We start from the raw sequence: 7,515 nt of genomic DNA, 5'->3' as shown, positions 1-7,515 counted from the left end.
GGACTCCCCCCATCCGAGGAAAAAACTTTTCCCTATAGTTCAAAACCTTCAATCCTGGCAACATCCTTGTAAATCTTTTCTGTACCCTTAGGGCTTTAACAATTAATGGTAGAGCTTTGGGCAGTGTTTTAGAACAGAAGAACTGAGGGGTGAAAGTACAGAATTCTTAGAAGTGTGTGTCATATATACACAGGGTGGTTAAAAAGGTATTCAGTACACTTACCTTCATTGTTCAGTCCTTAGAGTGTAGGAGTTGGGATGTCATGTTGAAGTTGAACAGGATATTGGTGAGGCCTCTTCTGGAATACGGTGTCCAGTTCTGGTTGCCCAGTTACAGGAAGGTTATTATTAAGCTGGAGGGAGTTCCGAAGAGATTTACCAGAATGTTACCAGGTATGGAAGGCTTGAATTATAAAGAAAGGCTGGAAGGGCTCCTTTTTCACAGGAGCGTAGAAAGTTGAGAGGTGACCTCATAGAAGTTTATAAAATAATGAGGGGTATAGACAATGTTAGTTGTCTTCTCCCTAGGATCGGGCGGGGGGGGGGTTGGTTTCAAGACTAGGGGGCACATTTTTAAGGTGAGAGGAGAGAGATTTAAAAAAGGCGAGGGCCAAATTTTTTACACAGTGGGTAGTTTGCGCGTGGAAAGAACTTCATAAGGAAGTGGTGGATGTGGATACAATTACAACATTTAAAAGGACATTTGGATAAGTAAATGAACAGGAAAGATTTGGAGGGATTTGGGCCAGGAGCAGGCAGATGGGACTAGTTTAGTTTGGGATTATGCTGGGCATGGACTGGTTGGATCGAAGGGTCTGTTTCTGTGTTGTATGACTCTATGATTCTATATCGTTGGTATCAATGTGCACAATGACCTCCTGCTGGGTATTCACTCCTTTCAGATTCTTCTGCACCCAATCCCAGAAATCCTTGATCTTGGCACTAGGGAAGCAACACACCATCCTGATGTCTTGCTGACAGCCAAAAAAACATCTGTCTGTGCCCCAGACTAAACAGTTACCAATCGCAAACGATTGTTTGGAACCTGAGATACCCCTCATTCCAGTGGAGCCACTCATGATACCAGAAACCTGGCAGTCAGTGCTATACCCCCCTGACAGGCCATCGTCCACTACAGAATAGCATACTTGCTAGAGATGGGGGTAGCCATAGGAGACTCCTGCACTATGTGGCTACCTCTCCCATCATTCCTAGTGGTCAGGAGTAGCACTCCTGGAATATCCACTTTACACCTGCTTAAAACAACTCGCAAAGTTAGAGTCAGAGATATACTGCACAGAAACATACACTTCAATTCACCTTGTCCATGCCAACCATATCCTATATAAATCTAGTCCCATTTGCCAGCATTTGGCCCATATCCCTCTAAACCCTTCCTATTCATACACCCCTCCAGATGCCTTTTAAGTGTTGTAATTGCACCAGCCTCCACCACTTCCTGTGGCAGCTCATTCCATACACGTACCACCCTCATGTGAAAAAGTTGCCCCTTTTATCTTTCCCCTCTCATCTTAAACTTCTAGTTTAGGACTCCCCCACCCTGAGGATATGTACTCACCCTCATGATTTTATAAACCTGCATAAGGTCACCCCTCAGCCTCCGACACTCCAGGGAAAGTAGCCCCAGCCTATTCAGGCTCTCCCTATAGCTCAAATCCCCCAACCCCGGTGTGGGGATGCTGCTCCTTTAACAAGGTTGTGTTGTCTTGTATTTTTTAAACCAAAAGTGTTTTAAGACACAGGTTCCGGATTATCTGGCTTGAACTACCTGAAGAAGCTTTTAAGTTAATAAAAACACTTGTACAATGAAAGGGGTGTGGCCAATTCTCCCAGCTCAGCTTCTCTCTGGTTTGGTTTGGGTTTTAGCAGTCTGGTTGTTCAGAGAAAGCAGTCAAGTCAGTTTTGAGGCTGCTGGTCAAAGACACAACTACACGGAAGAAGGTGTTCCATGCTGACATCTCTCCTGTAAGACCCTCGGATGGATTTTACCTTTTTTGCCAAGGGGTGTTCATGGGGATTGTTGCAAATAGTTGGAACAGCATAATTAAATTGGGATAATCTGTGGGGTTTTTGGATAGGTTAAGTTATTCTATATTCTGTTCACTTTTGTTTGTGTTTCATTTGGTAATCTTGCAAATAAATTCTGTTTTGTTTAAAACTAAGTGGTGGGCGAGTTGCATCACTCCTGGAATATCCACTTTACACCTGCTTAAAACTACTCGCAAAGTTAGGGTCTAGGCTACTTTCTTAAAATGCTTTGAGGGGGTCTGGCCTGGTCCATAACACCTGCAACATGCTCGTTAATCTTTTCTGAACCAGTACATATTTTACAACATCCTCCCTATAGGAGGGAGACAAGTGATGCCAGATCTGCTGAGTTTGTTCAGCAATTTCTGTTTTGTTTGAGGGCCCACATATTTGGATTATTACTTATTAGTGAAATGGAAGTATAATTGTAAAAGTTAGATAAATAAATGATTAAATTTGCCCGTTTTTCCTCCTGTCACCTTTTGTTTTCTGTATAGCATTCTGGATACCAGAGTGGATAGTAATGACATTGGGATGGGAAGGGGAAGATGGGCCTTAAATTATAATGCAAAGTTCACCAAACTGTGATTGTTCCCATTGCAGATCGATTGCAAGGCAAAGATCGTGTAACTTGTTACAGAGTGTGCTTGTTTGGGAGTCCCTCAGAACAATGATGGCACTTGCTCATGGCAAGATCCTGATGGAGTATTTTAAGATGTGGAGGTTGTTGTGCTGTAGCCACCATACATAGTTCTGGTCAACCAGGAAACTCTCCTACTCTTACCACTTGCCAAGAAATGTACTGGTAGGATTTGTAGGCTGACAACCAATCTGTTTGGCCCCGTTACAGTCTGTGTGCCTCAAGATCTCCTCATAGCAAAGTGAACTTGTCATAATTGGTGAACAGGTTCACTATATTGTTCTTTTAAAATCACACTAAGAACTTGCAATAATTTGGCACCTTATCACATCCCCAGGAAGACCTATGGTACTATCAAAACAATTGCTTTACTCTAAATGTAGTTTAGATTAAATGCAATAATTGTTAAATAGACAAATATAAAAGACACTTTCATACATAGCAAGTTACCACAAACTAATGAGAGAAAAGCCAGTTGAACTTCACTTGCCTGGATAGTTTGCATCTCCAACAACACTGGAGAAGCTTCATGGCATTGAGAAAAAGCAGTCCACTAGATTGGCCCTCAATTCACCACCTCAAATATTAATATCCCACCATTTCCGCATAGTGGCAGCAGTGTGTACGATCTACAGCGACATCTCATCAAGGCTCCTTAGATGTCATCTTTCAACCCCTACAACCTCTATCACTGAGAATGGCAAAGGTAGAAGAAACATGCAAACACCATAACCTGCAAGTTTTTCCCCTTACTCCCCAAAGCCACACATCATCCTGACTAGGAACTATGTAGACCTTAGATCACTGTCACTGGGCCCGAATCATGCATCTCTCCCTGTAACAAAACTGTGGGTGTACCGATGCACCATGGACTGCTAAGGTTCAAGAAGGCAGCCCACCACCATTTTCTCAAGGGCATTTAGAGATGGGCAATAATTGTTGATCCAACCAGCGATGCCCATGTCCTGTGAACAAATAAAAAAAACTATTGATGACTAAAGAGTAGAACGTCCTTTGAATAAACTCACTGGATCATCCATGCCCACATGATAGTGACCTTAACATTTCATCTCAATAAGTACACCTTGAATCAATCAACACTTACTTAGTGCTGTACTGGAGTGACAGCCTCAATTATGCTCTCAAATCCCAGAGTGCAGCTTGAAATCAGTAATGGGAGTACTGCACCAACCAAGTAAAATGACCTCAAATTAAAAAGTAATTCTGCCTACAGAATATTAGGAGACAAGCCGACACCAGGAAGATTTTTCATTGGATTATCCTGGCAAGGTACAGAATTAAAACCTGGAGTAATTAGTTCCAGAAGTGACTGGTTCAGAACATGTATGAAAATGTGTCTTCAGATATGGAACTTGTCTGTAGCATTCTTCTCCTCTGCACCTTGCGGCCCCCAGCTGCAAGAAAATAAATTGCTATATTTGTTAATTTAATACAGACTAGGCTCAGAAACACAATATCCTGGCTGCAGAATGCTAAAGATGCAAGCTGTGCAACATGAAAGCAAAGTTTTCCTTTCTGTACTGACTTTTTTTTAAATCATTATGGTGCTTGTCAATAATTAAACTATGACTCTTACGAACAATGGATAGTTTTGTAGGAGTGATGTTGTATGTGTTGGCCTGCAGGCCAGACTTCCTGCTTAACAACAGAAAATCAAGAGGTGCTGCATGTTTAACCTCAATTCATTACAAATCACTTCCAGTTCTAAAATGAGCAGCTCTGCAATTCTGCTTTTTTTTTCGCAAAACACTTCTGCAACAGTTAACCAGAACAGCTTGTACTCAGAGTGGGTGTGAAAAGGAGACAAGGCCTACAACAATTAAAACCTTGTGGAAACTTTTAATCAAGGTGTGTGGGTGACATTGAAAAGGTTTTATTTATCATCAATCCTCAGTTGTCCTGAAACGGTATTGGGTCCTGTTCTTGAATCACAGCAGTTGTTCTTTGATGCTGCAGCCACAGCTGTGTTAGTTGTTACCATCTACTAGGGTCTGACTGGGCTATCTGAGACAAGGTGAAACTTGGGAACAGATGATGGTTCCACATAAATTAAGAGGTAATTGAATGAGCACTTGACTGGGGGATGTAATCAGTGGTGATGGAGTTTGTGGCTTCTGCATAGGAATACAACTCTGACAGGAAGAATATATGCTTGAATTGTTGTCTAACCAGCAAGTAATCTCTGATACTTAACATTTGGAAATAAATTTCTGCAAGTTGTCCCAGCAATAATGAAGGAACCACACTAAATGTCCAAAATTAAATGGTGTTAAACTGTTTTGGGAACTTGAAGAAGGGTTTCTAATAGCACTTTAGCTCTGGTCGTTCTCAAAAGTAGGAAGACTATTGTCTGCAACTGGCTGCCAAAGCTCAAGTGAGCTTTTTAAATCAACAACTTGTGGTGCAGGGACATTGCAACCCTGAGCAGCCATTGCTCCCACGACCTAGAGTTCCTCACCATCAAACTTTGGAAAAAGAACAGACAAAGGAAGCACATGGTGAGGACAGTGCAGGAGAGAAACTGCACAATTACTGCCTTTACTGTTTTGAATTCATGTATCACTGGATATCAGAGTGCATCTGGGAAAATTAACAAACAGTGAAATTCACAACTAATCTTGGAGGAACCTGTTTGGATGAAGTTCACAGCACAGAATCAAATAAGTTAATCGTTGTTTTAAGTGTGTCCAATAGAAAGGCTGCAGTAGTGAATAGAGTGGGTTCTTTCTTGATTATATGTTTTTGGAGATATGTCACTTGATTAAACTTAAAATATAAGCCATAACTATTAATTTAACCTGGGACAGTGTTTTGTAGAGGAATAAGACATTGTTATTTTCTGGGTCTGTAGATTGTGAAGGAGCAAAAATGGCCTTTAGTAGAGTGATATATACTTCTTGTCAGATGTGGGAGTTTAAAGGGAGTATAAGGGTTACTGCGGATTATATCTGTCATAAATCATGTTGGATGCAAATCCTATCAGATCAAATGGATCGGTTGGAGAGACAGTTAGAAGCGATGAGGAATTTGCAACAGCAACAATATGTGATGGATGGCAGTTATAGGAAAGGGGGGGAAGTCTCAGATAGTCACATAGACGGGTTAACTCCAGGAAGGGTAAGAGGGGTAGGCACCTAGTGCAGGAGTCTTTTGTGGACATACTCATTTCAAACAGGTATGCTGTTTTGGAAAATGTAGGGGGTGATGGATTCTCAGGGGAACATAGCAAGAACAGCCAAGTTTCTGGTATTGAGACTGGCTCTAATGCAACGAGGGGTACATCGGCTTCCAAGACACCAATTGTGTTAGGGGATTCTGTAGTCCGAGGTACAGACAGACATTTCTGTGGCCAGCAGTGAAAAAGCAGAATGGTGTGTTGCTTCCCTGGTGTCAGGATCAAGAATATCTAAGAGAGGTGCAGAATGTTCTCACGGGGGAAGAGGGGCCAGCAAGAGGTCATTGTCCACATTGGAACCAACGACATTGGAAGGGAAAAGGTTGAGATTCTGAAGGGAGATTACAGAGAGTTAGGCAGAAATTTAAAAAGGAGGTCCTCGAGCGTAGTAATATCTGCATTACTCCCAGTGCTACGAGCTAGTGAGTGCAGGAAGAGGAGGATAGAGCAGATGAATGCGTGGCTGAGGAGCTAGTGTATGGGAGAAGGATTAACATTTTTGGATCATTGGAATCTCTTTTGGGGTAGAAGTGACCTGTACAAGGATGGACGGATTGCACCTAAGTTGGAAGGGGACTAATACACTGGCAGGGAAATTTTCCAGAGCTGCTCGGGAGGATTTAAACTAGTAAGGTGAGGGGGTGGGACCCAGGGAGATAGTGAGGAAAGAGATCAAATTGAGACGGGTACAGTTGAGAACGGAAGTGAGTCAAACAGTCAGGGAAGGCAGGGACAAGATAGAACTAATAAATTAAACTGCATTTATTTCAATGCAAGGGTATTAACAGGGAAGGCAAATGAACTCAGGACTGGGATATCATAGCAATTACAGAAACATGGCTCAAGGATGAGCAGGACTGGCAGCTTAATGTTCCAGGATACAAATGCTACAGGAAGGATAGAAAGGGAGGCAAGAGAGGAGGGGAAGTGGCATTTTTGATAAGGGATAGCATTATAGCTGTGCTGAGGGAGGATATTCCCGGAAATACATCCAGGGAAGTTACTTTGGTGGAACTGAGAAATAAGAAAGGGATGATCACTTTATTGGGATTGTATTATAGACCCCCTAACAGTCAGGGGGAAATTGAGAAACAAACTTGTAAGGAGTTCTCAGCTATCTGTAAGAATAATAGGGTGGTTATGGTAGGGGATTTTAACTTTCCTAACATAGACTGGGACTGCCATAGTGTTAAGGGTTTAGATGGAGAGGATTTTGTTAAGTGTGTACAAGACAGTTTTCTGACTCAGTATGTGGATGTAGCTACTAGAGAAGGTGCAAAACTTGACCTACTCTTAGGAAATAAGGCAGGGCAGGTGACTGAGGTGTCAGTGGTGGAGCACTTTGGGGCCAGCGACAATAATTCTATTAGATTTAAAATAGTATGGAAAAGGATAGACCAGATCTAAAAGTTGAAGTTCCAAATTGGAGAAAGACCAATTTTGACAGTATTAAGCAAGAACTTTCAAAAGCCGATTGGGGGCAGATGTTCGCAGGTAAAGGGACAGCTGGAAAACGGGAAGCCTTCAGAAATGAGATAACGAGAATCCAGAAAAAGTATATTCCTGTCAGGGTAAAAGGAAAGAGCTCCTGTCAGGGTGAAAGGAATGGGTTCCTGAAGAAGGGCTCATG

This window comes from Chiloscyllium plagiosum, unplaced genomic scaffold, assembly GCF_037043375.1.
Source record: "Chiloscyllium plagiosum isolate Xiang-an unplaced genomic scaffold, Cpla_swu_hap1 HiC_scaffold_42, whole genome shotgun sequence".
Taxonomy (NCBI): domain Eukaryota; kingdom Metazoa; phylum Chordata; class Chondrichthyes; order Orectolobiformes; family Hemiscylliidae; genus Chiloscyllium; species Chiloscyllium plagiosum.
This window is presented reverse-complemented; position numbering follows the sequence as displayed.